This window comes from Zootermopsis nevadensis, unplaced genomic scaffold, assembly GCF_977971745.1.
Source record: "Zootermopsis nevadensis isolate Lab colony 2312 unplaced genomic scaffold, Znev_1.0 Znev_ptg000053l, whole genome shotgun sequence".
In the NCBI taxonomy this organism is placed as follows: Eukaryota; Metazoa; Arthropoda; class Insecta; order Blattodea; family Termopsidae; genus Zootermopsis; species Zootermopsis nevadensis.
The window spans coordinates 185911-200405 of NW_028259185.1; the positions used below are offsets into that span (position 1 = coordinate 185911).

The 14495-nt window shown below is 40.4% G+C and overlaps 1 long non-coding RNA gene and 3 pseudogenes across 1 annotated transcript; 1 reads left to right on the plus strand and 3 right to left on the minus strand.

Moving 5' to 3' along the window:
- Positions 1 to 508: 508 nt before the first annotated feature.
- LOC147871472 (signal recognition particle RNA) lies at positions 509 to 769 on the minus strand (annotated as a pseudogene).
- Positions 770 to 3294: 2525 nt separating this feature from the next.
- Positions 3295 to 5004, plus strand: LOC147871473 (uncharacterized). Its single transcript, XR_015538762.1, has 2 exons — positions 3295 to 3530; positions 3928 to 5004. It is a non-coding gene; the product is annotated as an uncharacterized LOC147871473 (long non-coding RNA).
- A 1302-nt stretch (positions 5005 to 6306) lies between these two features.
- LOC147871474 (signal recognition particle RNA) lies at positions 6307 to 6567 on the minus strand (annotated as a pseudogene).
- Positions 6568 to 13743: 7176 nt separating this feature from the next.
- On the minus strand, positions 13744 to 14004 carry LOC147871475 (signal recognition particle RNA; annotated as a pseudogene).
- Between the last annotated feature and the right edge of the window lie 491 nt (positions 14005 to 14495).

A 14495-nucleotide genomic window follows, 5' to 3' on the forward strand; every position in this document is an offset into this window, starting at 1 on the left:
AATATATTTGTTTTAATTTGGAATGAACATTCTTCTCCATAATTGCAAAATCTGTGAGGTGGCAATTCAGCCCTACTGGCTCTCGTGACTGGACCAAATTATCCCAGGCCGGGAGGTGGTACGGTTGTGGGATGGTAATAGCGGTTAAGCCAAAAAACTTAATAAATGAACCCCCGATTAAACAACAAGGGATATTTAATAAAAATATATATAAATTCAAAAGGAGAACAAACTCCCAAGGCTCAGGCTCCGGTAGGGGGTTACAACCCAAAAAATATCAGACCTATCTGTCTCCAAGCTGAGTCGTTCTCTGCCCGGCGGACACACACACACACAGACTGTCTGCCCTGCTGTCTCATCTGGGTCTCGAAGCCGCCGACTCCAAAGAACTTCGAGAGAGCAGATAGGCTACTCGAGCCATGAGACATGGCTCATCCTCCCCCCCCCCAAAAAAAAAAAAGATCCCAGGGCCGGGGTTGTCGTAGTACAGGTGCCGGTAGCTCCGATCACAGGTGACTTCCGGTCTGCTCTAAAGCAGCTCCCAGTCTTCATGCGCGATCCCATTACAGCATCATACGGGTGAGTTTCCTCTCTGGCCCGATCCACCCCTCCTTAAACAACCTGGCCACCCCGGGCTCCCCCCAGGGTGTCCATATTGATACCGAGCTTAGCTGTGGGACACAGAACACCAGAACTCCCAACCTCAAGTCATTTCTCAACACTTAGCCTCTAAGTAGTTGGATTACAGGAGTTCGTCACCACTCCCAGCACGTCGGAGCCCCAGCCCTGGCTTTCAGCTTCGTTGTGGGCACCGAAAGTGCATACGCAGAGTCACGACCGAGTAGACCCCCCCCCCCCCACCAAAAAAAAAAAATGAAAGTGATAGTGGAACCACGGTTCCGGAGAATTTGACGTAAATACGTCTTTACGGAAAGGAAGTTTATATATTGGCTTTATTCTAAATATTCCCTTCATACATGCTGTACAATTGAGATAAGTTTGATTAAGACTTTGCTTATTTAACCTGAATTAGTTACGCTTAAGATGGGTCTGTGGTAGCTGAAATATCTTTTTTTTATTTTTACTATAAAAATTTGTGATTTCGTCGTCATCAATCAACAATGTCAACAGATATTTGTTTATACTCTGCATTGTTGTGTTGGTATAGAAACACAACAATGCCGAGTAAACAAATAACGCTTCACAACAAAGAAATCAAAAAATATCAAGCCAGTCGCATTATCACTGCTCCAGAAGCAGCAGACCGCAATCTTGATTATCGACTGACAGTTGGCTTAAAACATCAGAAAAGCGAAAGAAGACGTCATCAAGTATTTGAAGTACCAACTCCAACAACTTCACAAGGTAAACTGATCCTCATTCGATATATTACGATTACGAAAACTATTATGATCGATTTTTAGACGAAGATTTGCAAGGGTGGGGATGGACGTAGAAAGTTGACTGAACAAGAACAGCGACGTAAAGACGTAGAATATCAGATTAGAGAACGCGCTCCGGAAGGAGCGCCCTGCTCTAGTCTTCTACTATAAAAATTTGTGATTTTCGTTGCCTTCAGGAAATGACGTCTTCAAACAATGTCAACAGATATTTGTTTATACTCTGCATTGTTGTGTTGGTATAGAAACACAACAATGCCGAGTAAACAAATAACGCTTCACAACAAAGAAATCAAAAAATACCAAGCCAGTCGCATTATCACTGCTCTACAAGCAGCACATCGTCTCCGAACAGCGACAGAAAACTATTTAAGAAATGGAGAAAAGTGAGAGAAGGTAATCTGATACTGATAATAATACTCATTCAAGTCAAACTGCTTACGAAAACTGACGCCTCTGTGTTTAAATTATATTTAGGCGATAAATACAATGAAAGGAAGGGGTTAAAAGACTTGAGTAAGACACAAAAAAAACCCTCCGAAGGGGGGGGGGGTTAGTTTAGTTTCTTACTCAAGATTTTAACAAATTAATATACAAAAACCTCAGAATTTTAAATTTTAAAAAGAAATGCAAAACTTGCTTTACGTATAGATTATAGCTATACATAAAGCTTAAAAATGTTCAGCAGAGATGAAAGCATCTACGGAATAGTAAGAGTGAGTGAAGAGGTAATATTTCAATGCAGGCTTATACCTTTATATAATAACTTAGACTTTTAACTGTTGGAAGATTATTAAACAACTTGATACCTGTATAGTAGACTCCTTTTTGATATTTAGTAAGGTTAGGATTTGGCACATAGAGATCACGTTTCCATCTTGTATTTAAATTATGTACATCTGTATTTCTTTTAAATTTATCTAAGTTTTCCACCACACATGATAGACAGCAGAGTATAAATTCACTTGCAAGTGGAAGTATATTAAATTTACGAAATAATTTTCTACAAGATACAATGCTTTTGACACCGGCCATTATTCTAATTAATTTGTTTTGCATGTAAAAAGTTGTCAGTGGAACCATGGTTCCGGATAATTTGACGTAAATACGTCACACTTGCTTTACAATCGAGTAAAGTTTGATTAAGACATTGCTTATTTAACTTGAATTAGTTACGCTTAAGATGGGTCTGTGGTAGAAGAATGTAATGTAATGTAATGTAAGGTAACTATGTAGGTAACCATTGTTGTTTATTTGTTGATAAACAGATGACGTTTCCCAGGTAACATATCAATGAAGTTTGACGTTTTCCAGGTAACATATCAATGAAGTTTGACGTTTCCCAGGTAACATATCAATGAAGTTTGACGTTTCCCAGGTAATATAACAATGAAGTTATGTTATCTAAGAAACTAATTGTTACGTGATCTCTTTACTCGGCATTGTTGTGTTACATTACTGCCGTCAACAATCCGCTTTCGTTATTGCGGAAAGAACTGAGCTGTGAATCGGCTGTAGAATAAGAGCGTCGTAGAATAGATAATTTTGTGCTGGTAAAAACGTTTTAGAATATCACAGGTACTTATCTTATGTAAGAATTATTACATTACATTACATTATAGAGACGTATTTACGTCAGATTCTCCGGAACCGTAGTTCCTCTGTCAACATTTCATATCTTATATTTCTGAATCTGTAGTATTACAGAATCTGAAAATCGTGTACAATGAACACAGAAAAATACGACCTTGAACACATCCGTATGTGTTTTGTATTGTTCACTGAGGTGAACTCTAGAAACTGTGATGGGTGTGTTATAGCTTCATTGCTTAATTTAATTAACAGTAATATAAAGTGATTTATATATTTTCAATTGTGTCTGTCTTTTAGATACCGGTGACAGAAGGTGACGTCTTCAAACAATGGCAACAGATATTTGTTTATACTCTGCATTGTTGTGTTGGTATAGAAACACAACAATGCCGAGTAAACAAATAACGTAATAAATAAACAAATACCAAGCCAGTCGCATGATCACTGCTCTACAAGCAGATCATAGTCTCCGAACAGCGACAGAAAACTATTTAAGAAATGAAGAAAAGTGAGAGAAGACGTACTAACACCAACAAGGTAATCTGATACTGATAAGAATACTCATTCAAGTCATACTGCGCATTCAAGGGTTAAAACACTTGGATAAGACACAAAACTAACCACCCCTTTGGGGGGGGGGTTAGTTTAGTTTCTTACTCAATGGGGAACTTCATACTTATGATTCAATTTAACATTTTAGAGTGATTAATTCAAGGAGTATGAGATGGTTGAGACATGTACCGCACAAAATTTAACAGATTCAATTGACTTTAGGTAGGTGGATGATCTGAACACGACAATGAACCTTAAGAGTTCCATAATATAAAGCAATGATTTTGACGTAAATACGTCTACACGGAAGGGTCATTCGGCGAAAAAGTGTAACGGAGATGTGTAGGATCCGTATCCGTAACGTCGTGTTTGTTTATTTCAGTCGTAATCCAGGGCGAGCCTCAGGTACTGGGCGGGCGACAGGTGGCGGATAGTGATATGAGGGTTAGCTGCGAATAAGGGGCAGTCCCGGACCGAGGCGGCAAGACCGGAGAGCGTGGGAGTGTAGCTGGTGGCAGGCTACACCCATCAAATACCACATGAGCTCAGTGACCCCACTGCCTTGTGGGTAGGGGAGGAATCCCCAAAGGCTAAGGGAAGGAAAACCCTGACAGAAAACCAAGGGTAGAAGGGGCTGCATAGGGATAGAGAAACCAGTCCTTCTAAGGGAAAGAACCCGGAATAAATACTTATGGAGGACGGTGGGGGGGGTGCACATCGGACTACCAACCCAATTCTGGAAGAAGCTCACACACTGAAAGGGCCGTAGTGCTAGAGAAGAAGAGGTTGGAGCAGAAGCGCACATGTAATGAAGAAATTCGAAACTTTCATTTTGTTTGTATGTATTCTTCCTTTGTGTGTGTCTGCGTGCGCGCGCGAGCGTTTGGGTGTGTGTATGTGGCGTGGGGCGTGGGGCGTGTGGGGCCTGGTGTCCTGTCGTGTTGTATCGTGTGGTTTGGTGTGTTGTGTGGTGTGTTCTGCAGTCGTGTCGCGTCGTGTCGTGTCGTCGTGTGCTGTCGTGTCGTGTGGTGTACTGTGGTGTGGGCCGACACCACACGACACGAGACGACGCCACACGAGACGACGCCACACGACACGACGCCACACGACACGACGCCACACGAGAGGACGCCACACGAGACGACGCCACACGAGACGACGCCACACGAGACGACGCCACACGAGACGACGCCACACGAGACGACGCCACACGAGACGACGCCACACGAGACGACGCCACACGAGACGACGCCACACGAGACGACACACCACGCGACACGTCAGCACACCACACGACACGACACTACACGACTGCACACCACACCACACCACACCACACCACACCACACCACACGACAAGACACCACCCCCACACCACGCCCCAGACGCCCCACACGCCACACACACACCCAAGCGCGCGCGCACACGCACACACACACAGAGGAGGAAGACGTACAAACCTAATGAAAGTTTCGATATTCATTACATGTCCTTCTTCTTCTTCTTTACCACTACGGCCCTTTCAGTGTGTCAGCTTCTTCCAGAATTGGGTTCTTAGCCCGATGTCCAACCCCCATAGTCCTCCAGAAGTTTTTATTCCGGGTTCTTTCCCTTAGAAGGATTGGTTTCTCTTTTCCTATGCAGCCCCTTCAACCCTTGGTTTTCTGTCAGGGTTTTCCTTCCCTGTTTTAAAGAAGTAATTGTTTTGTTTGTTTGTTTGTTCCGAAATGTAAATCGATCAATCGATAAGGAATATGAATGATATTTTATTATCTTAATTATAATAAATTTTAAATAAAATTATATTGTGATCAGACGGATTAAAATAAATAATTGATATAATTGTTTTATTTCCATTGTCATAAATATTGTACAGATTTCTTCCAATTTTGGGCTGTGGTCTCCAGAAACCAAGTTTTATTGCTGGAGAGTGGCCATGTTTGAAGAATATTCAGATTTCATATTTATTAGAATGTGGAACAGGAAATCTACCTTTTAGTTTTTAGTTTTCATTTTTATGTTTGATTAGTGGAGTTAGGCTTTGAAATTTTCTATTATGATATATATTTAAAAAATGCTTTTTCATAGGTTAAAAAGCATACATACAGATTATGTGAATTTAAAGTTAAATTTGATAAATTATGCATGGAAATAGTTAAATAAATGGAATGATTGTTAATTTATAAATAATGATAGTTCATCATATAAATTGGAGTATTAAAACATCAGTAGGTCTCACAAGTTCTCTGCAGAATATATTTGTTTTAATTTGGAATGAACATTCTTCTCCATAATTGCAAAATCTGTGAGGTGGCAATTCAGCCCTACTGGCTCTCGTGACTGGACCAAATTATCCCAGGCCGGGAGGTGGTACGGTTGTGGGATGGTAATAGCGGTTAAGCCAAAAAACTTAATAAATGAACCCCCGATTAAACAACAAGGGATATTTAATAAAAATATATATAAATTCAAAAGGAGAACAAACTCCCAAGGCTCAGGCTCCGGTAGGGGGTTACAACCCAAAAAATATCAGACCTATCTGTCTCCAAGCTGAGTCGTTCTCTGCCCGGCGGACACACACACACACACAGACTGTCTGCCCTGCTGTCTCATCTGGGTCTCGAAGCCGCCGACTCCAAAGAACTTCGAGAGAGCAGATAGGCTACTCGAGCCATGAGACATGGCTCATCCTCCCCCCCCCCCTCCAAAAAATGCTCCCTGGGCCGGGGTTGTCGTAGTACAGGTGCCGGTAGCTCCGATCACAGGTGACTTCCGGTCTGCTCTAAAGCAGCTCCCAGTCTTCATGCGCGATCCCATTACAGCATCATACGGGTGAGTTTCCTCTCTGGCCCGATCCACCCCTCCTTAAACAACCTGGCCACCCCGGGCTCCCCCCAGGGTGTCCATATTGATACCGAGCTTAGCTGTGGGACACAGAACACCAGAACTCCCAACCTCAAGTCATTTCTCAACACTTAGCCTCTAAGTAGTTGGATTACAGGAGTTCGTCACCACTCCCAGCACGTCGGAGCCCCAGCCCTGGCTTTCAGCTTCGTTGTGGGCACCGAAAGTGCATACGCAGAGTCACGACCGAGTAGACAACCCCCCCACCCCCACAAAAAAAAAAATGAAAGTGATAGTGGAACCACGGTTCCGGAGAATTTGACGTAAATACGTCTTTACGGAAAGGAAGTTTATATATTGGCTTTATTCTAAATATTCCCTTCATACATGCTGTACAATTGAGATAAGTTTGATTAAGACTTTGCTTATTTAACCTGAATTAGTTACGCTTAAGATGGGTCTGTGGTAGCTGAAATATCTTTTTTTTATTTTTACTATAAAAATTTGTGATTTCGTCGTCATCAATCAACAATGTCAACAGATATTTGTTTATACTCTGCATTGTTGTGTTGGTATAGAAACACAACAATGCCGAGTAAACAAATAACGCTTCACAACAAAGAAATCAAAAAATATCAAGCCAGTCGCATTATCACTGCTCCAGAAGCAGCAGACCGCAATCTTGATTATCGACTGACAGTTGGCTTAAAACATCAGAAAAGCGAAAGAAGACGTCATCAAGTATTTGAAGTACCAACTCCAACAACTTCACAAGGTAAACTGATCCTCATTCGATATATTACGATTACGAAAACTATTATGATCGATTTTAAGACGAAGATTTGCAAGGGTGGGGATGGACGTAGAAAGTTGACTGAACAAGAACAGCGACGTAAAGACGTAGAATATCAGATTAGAGAACGCGCTCCGGAAGGAGCGCCCTGCTCTAGTCTTCTACTATAAAAATTTGTGATTTTCGTTGCCTTCAGGAAATGACGTCTTCAAACAATGTCAACAGATATTTGTTTATACTCTGCATTGTTGTGTTGGTATAGAAACACAACAATGCCGAGTAAACAAATAACGCTTCACAACAAAGAAATCAAAAAATACCAAGCCAGTCGCATTATCACTGCTCTACAAGCAGCACATCGTCTCCGAACAGCGACAGAAAACTATTTAAGAAATGGAGAAAAGTGAGAGAAGGTAATCTGATACTGATAATAATACTCATTCAAGTCAAACTGCTTACGAAAACTGACGCCTCTGTGTTTAAATTATATTTAGGCGATAAATACAATGAAAGGAAGGGGTTAAAAGACTTGAGTAAGACACAAAAAAAACCCTGCGAAGGGGGGGGGGGGTTAGTTTAGTTTCTTACTCAAGATTTTAACAAATTAATATACAAAAACCTCAGAATTCTAAATTTTAAAAAGAAATGCAAAACTTGCTTTACGTATAGATTATAGCTATACATAAAGCTTAAAAATGTTCAGCAGAGATGAAAGCATCTACGGAATAGTAAGAGTGAGTGAAGAGGTAATATTTCAATGCAGGCTTATACCTTTATATAATAACTTAGACTTTTAACTGTTGGAAGATTATTAAACAACTTGATACCTGTATAGTAGACTCCTTTTTGATATTTAGTAAGGTTAGGATTTGGCACATAGAGATCACGTTTCCATCTTGTATTTAAATTATGTACATCTGTATTTCTTTTAAATTTATCTAAGTTTTCCACCACACATGATAGACAGCAGAGTATAAATTCACTTGCAAGTGGAAGTATATTAAATTTACGAAATAATTTTCTACAAGATACAATGCTTTTGACACCGGCCATTATTCTAATTAATTTGTTTTGCATGTAAAAAGTTGTCAGTGGAACCATGGTTCCGGATAATTTGACGTAAATACGTCACACTTGCTTTACAATCGAGTAAAGTTTGATTAAGACATTGCTTATTTAACTTGAATTAGTTACGCTTAAGATGGGTCTGTGGTAGATGAATGTAATGTAATGTAATGTAAGGTAACTATGTAGGTAACCATTGTTGTTTATTTGTTGATAAACAGATGACGTTTCCCAGGTAACATATCAATGAAGTTTGACGTTTTCCAGGTAACATATCAATGAAGTTTGACGTTTCCCAGGTAATATAACAATGAAGTTATGTTATCTAAGAAACTAATTGTTACGTGATCTCTTTACTCGGCATTGTTGTGTTACATTACTGCCGTCAACAATCCGCTTTCGTTATTGCGGAAAGAACTGAGCTGTGAATCGGCTGTAGAATAAGAGCGTCGTAGAATAGATAATTTTGTGCTGGTAAAAACGTTTTAGAATATCACAGGTACTTATCTTATGTAAGAATTATTACATTACATTACATTATAGAGACGTATTTACGTCAGATTCTCCGGAACCGTAGTTCCTCTGTCAACATTTCATATCTTATATTTCTGAATCTGTAGTATTACAGAATCTGAAAATCGTGTACAATGAACACAGAAAAATACGACCTTGAACACACCCGTATGTGTTTTGTATTGTTCACTGAGGTGAACTCTAGAAACTGTGATGGGTGTGTTATAGCTTCATTGCTTAATTTAATTAACAGTAATATAAAGTGATTTATATATTTTCAATTGTGTCTGTCTTTTAGATACCGGTGACAGAAGGTGACGTCTTCAAACAATTGCAACAGATATTTGTTTATACTCTGCATTGTTGTGTTGGTATAGAAACACAACAATGCCGAGTAAACAAATAACGTAATAAATAAACAAATACCAAGCCAGTCGCATGATCACTGCTCTACAAGCAGCACATCGTCTCCGAACAGCGACAGAAAACTATTTAAGAAATGAGGAAAAGTGAGAGAAGGTAATCTGATACTGATAATAATACTCATTCAAGTCAAACTGCTTACGAAAACTGACGCCTCTTTGTTTAAATTATGTTTAGGCGATAAATACAATGAAAGGAAGGGGTTAAAAGACTTGAGTAAGACACAAAATTAACCATCCCTTTGGGGGGGGGGGTTAGTTTAGTTTTTTACTCAAGATTTTAACAAATTAATATACAAAAACCTCAGAATTTTAAATTTTAAAAAGAAATGCAAAACTTGCTTTACGTATAGATTATAGATATACATAAAGCTTAAAAAATTTCAGCAGAGATGAAAGCATCTACGGAATAGTAAGAGTGAGTGAAGAGGTAATATTTCAATGCAGGCTTGAATACCTTTATAGCATAATTGTAGACTTTTAATTTGTTGGTGGAAGATTATTAAATAACTTGATACCTGTATGGTAGACTCCTTTTTGATATTTAGTAAGGTTAGGATTTGGCACATAGAGATCATGTTTCCATCTTGTATTTAAATTATGTACATCTGTATTTCTTTTAAATTTATCTAAGTTTTCCACCACACATGATAGACAGCAGAGTATAAATTCACTTGCAAGTGGAAGTATATTAAATTTACGAAATAATTTTCTACAAGATACCCTGCTTTTGACACCGGCCATTATTCTAATTAATTTGTTTTGCATGTAAAAAGTTGTCAGTGGAACCATGGTTCCGGATAATTTGACGTAAATACGTCACACCTGCTTTACAATCGAGTAAAGTTTGATTAAGACATTGCTTATTTAAATTGAATTAGTTACGCTTAAGATGGGTCTGTGGTAGAAGAATGTAATGTAATGTAATGTAAGGTAACTATGTAGGTAACCATTGTTTATTTGTTGATAAACAGATGACGTTTCCCAGGTAACATATCAATGAAGTTTGACGTTTCCCAGGTAACATATCAATGAAGTTTGACGTTTCCCAGGTAATATAACAATGAAGTTATGTTATCTAAGAAACTAATTGTTACGTGATCTCTTTACTCGGCATTGTTGTGTTACATTACTGCCGTCAACAATCCGCTTTCGTTATTGCGGAAAGCGCTGAGCTGTGAATCGGCTGTAGAATAAGTGCGTCGTAGAATAGATAATTTTGTGCTGGTAAAAACGTTTTAGAATATCACAGGTACTTATCTTATGTAAGAATTATTACATTACATTACATTATAGAGACGTATTTACGTCAGATTCTCCGGAACCGTGGTTCATCTGTCAACATTTCATATCTTATATTTCTGAATCTGTAGTATTACGGAATCTGGAAATCGTGTACAATGAACACAGAAAAATACAAACCCAAATTTTAGACCTTGAACACATTCGTATGTGTTTTGTATTGTTCACTGAGGTGAACTCTAGAAACTGTGATGGGTGTGTTATAGCTTCATTGCTTAATTTAATTAACAGTAATATAAAGTGATTTATATATTTTCAATTGTGTCTGTCTTTTAGATACCGGTGACAGAAGGTGACGTCTTCAAACAATGTCAACAGATATTTGTTTATACTCTGCATTGTTGTGTTGGTATAGAAACACAACAATGCCGAGTAAACAAATAACATAATAAATAAACAAATACGAAGCCAGTCGCATGATCACTGCTCTACAAGCAGCACATCGTCTCCGAACAGCGACAGAAAACTATTTAAGAAATGGAGAAAAGTGAGAGAAGACGTACTGACACCAACAAGGTAATCTGATACTGATAATAATACTCATTCAAGTCATACTGCGCATTCAAGGGTTAAAACACTTGGATAAGACACAAAACTAACCACCCTTTGGGGGGGGGGGGTTAGTTTAGTTTCTTACTCAATGGGGAACTTCATACTTATGATTCAATTTAACATTTTAGAGTGATTAATTCAAGGAGTATGAGATGGTTGAGACATGTACCGCACAAAATTTAACAGATTCAATTGACTTTAGGTAGGTGGATGATCTGAACACGACAATGAACCTTAAGAGTTCCATAATATAAAGCAATGATTTTGACGTAAATACGTCTACACGGAAGGGTCATTCGGCGAAAAAGTGTAACGGAGATGTGTAGGATCCGTATCCGTAACGTCGTGTTTGTTTATTTCAGTCGTAATCCAGGGCGAGCCTCAGGTACTGGGCGGGCGACAGGTGGCGGATAGTGATATGAGGGTTAGCTGCGAATAAGGGGCAGTCCCGGACCGAGGCGGCAAGACCGGAGAGCGTGGGAGTGTAGCTGGTGGCAGGCTACACCCATCAAATACCACATGAGCTCAGTGCCCCCACTGCCTTGTGGGTAGGGGAGGAATCCCCAAAGGCTAAGGGAAGGAAAACCCTGACAGAAAACCAAAGGTAGAAGGGGCTGCATAGGGATAGAGAAACCAGTCCTTCTAAGGGAAAGAACCCGGAATAAAAACTTATGGAGGACGGTGGGGGGGGTGCACATCGGACTACCAACCCAATTCTGGAAGAAGCTCACACACTGAAAGGGCCGTAGTGCTAGAGAAGAAGAGGTTGGAGCAGAAACGCACATGTAATGAAGAAATTCGAAACTTTCATTTTGTTTGTATGTATTCTTCCTTTGTGTGTGTCTGCGTGCGCGCGCGAGCGTTTGGGTGTGTGTATGTGGCGTGGGGCGTGGGGCGTGTGGGGCCTGGTGTCCTGTCGTGTTGTATCGTGTGGTTTGGTGTGTTGTGTGGTGTGTTCTGCAGTCGTGTCGCGTCGTGTCGTGTCGTCGTGTGCTGTCGTGTCGTGTGGTGTACTGTGGTGTGGGCCGACACCACACGACACGAGACGACGCCACACGAGACGACGCCACACGACACGACGCCACACGACACGACGCCACACGAGAGGACGCCACACGAGACGACGCCACACGAGACGACGCCACACGAGACGACGCCACACGAGACGACGCCACACGAGACGACGCCACACGAGACGACGCCACACGAGACGACACACCACGCGACACGTCAGCACACCACACGACACGACACTACACGACTGCACGCCACACCACACCACACCACACCACACCACACCACACGACAAGACACCACCCCCACACCACTCCCCAGACGCCCCACACGCCACACACACACCCAAGCGCGCGCGCACACGCACACACACACAGAGGAGGAAGACGTACAAACCTAATGAAAGTTTCGATATTCATTACATGTCCTTCTTCTTCTTCTTTACCACTACGGCCCTTTCAGTGTGTCAGCTTCTTCCAGAATTGGGTTCTTAGCCCGATGTCCAACCCCCATAGTCCTCCAGAAGTTTTTATTCCGGGTTCTTTCCCTTAGAAGGATTGGTTTCTCTTTTCCTATGCAGCCCCTTCAACCCTTGGTTTTCTGTCAGGGTTTTCCTTCCCTGTTTTAAAGAAGTAATTGTTTTGTTTGTTTGTTTGTTCCGAAATGTAAATCGATCAATCGATAAGGAATATGAATGATATTTTATTATCTTAATTATAATAAATTTTAAATAAAATTATATTGTGATCAGACGGATTAAAATAAATAATTGATATAATTGTTTTATTTCCATTGTCATAAATATTGTACAGATTTCTTCCAATTTTGGGCTGTGGTCTCCAGAAACCAAGTTTTATTGCTGGAGAGTGGCCATGTTTGAAGAATATTCAGATTTCATATTTATTAGAATGTGGAACAGGAAATCTACCTTTTAGTTTTTAGTTTTCATTTTTATGTTTGATTAGTGGAGTTAGGCTTTGAAATTTTCTATTATGATATATATTTAAAAAATGCTTTTTCATAGGTTAAAAAGCATACATACAGATTATGTGAATTTAAAGTTAAATTTGATAAATTATGCATGGAAATAGTTAAATAAATGGAATGATTGTTAATTTATAAATAATGATAGTTCATCATATAAATTGGAGTATTAAAACATCAGTAGGTCTCACAAGTTCTCTGCAGAATATATTTGTTTTAATTTGGAATGAACATTCTTCTCCATAATTGCAAAATCTGTGAGGTGGCAATTCAGCCCTACTGGCTCTCGTGACTGGACCAAATTATCCCAGGCCGGGAGGTGGTACGGTTGTGGGATGGTAATAGCGGTTAAGCCAAAAAACTTAATAAATGAACCCCCGATTAAACAACAAGGGATATTTAATAAAAATATATATAAATTCAAAAGGAGAACAAACTCCCAAGGCTCAGGCTCCGGTAGGGGGTTACAACCCAAAAAATATCAGACCTATCTGTCTCCAAGCTGAGTCGTTCTCTGCCCGGCGGACACACACACACACAGACTGTCTGCCCTGCTGTCTCATCTGGGTCTCGAAGCCGCCGACTCCAAAGAACTTCGAGAGAGCAGATAGGCTACTCGAGCCATGAGACATGGCTCATCCTCCCCCCCCCTCCAAAAAATGCTCCCTGGGCCGGGGTTGTCGTAGTACAGGTGCCGGTAGCTCCGATCACAGGTGACTTCCGGTCTGCTCTAAAGCAGCTCCCAGTCTTCATGCGCGATCCCATTACAGCATCATACGGGTGAGTTTCCTCTCTGGCCCGATCCACCCCTCCTTAAACAACCTGGCCACCCCGGGCTCCCCCCAGGGTGTCCATATTGATACCGAGCTTAGCTGTGGGACACAGAACACCAGAACTCCCAACCTCAAGTCATTTCTCAACACTTAGCCTCTAAGTAGTTGGATTACAGGAGTTCGTCACCACTCCCAGCACGTCGGAGCCCCAGCCCTGGCTTTCAGCTTCGTTGTGGGCACCGAAAGTGCATACGCAGAGTCACGACCGAGTAGACACCCCCCAACCCCACCAAAAAAAAAAATGAAAGTGATAGTGGAACCACGGTTCCGGAGAATTTGACGTAAATACGTCTTTACGGAAAGGAAGTTTATATATTGGCTTTATTCTAAATATTCCCTTCATACATGCTGTACAATTGAGATAAGTTTGATTAAGACTTTGCTTATTTAACCTGAATTAGTTACGCTTAAGATGGGTCTGTGGTAGCTGAAATATCTTTTTTTTATTTTTACTATAAAAATTTGTGATTTCGTCGTCATCAATCAACAATGTCAACAGATATTTGTTTATACTCTGCATTGTTGTGTTGGTATAGAAACACAACAATGCCGAGTAAACAAATAACGCTTCACAACAAAGAAATCAAAAAATACCAAGCCAGTCGCATTATCACTGCTCTACAAGCAG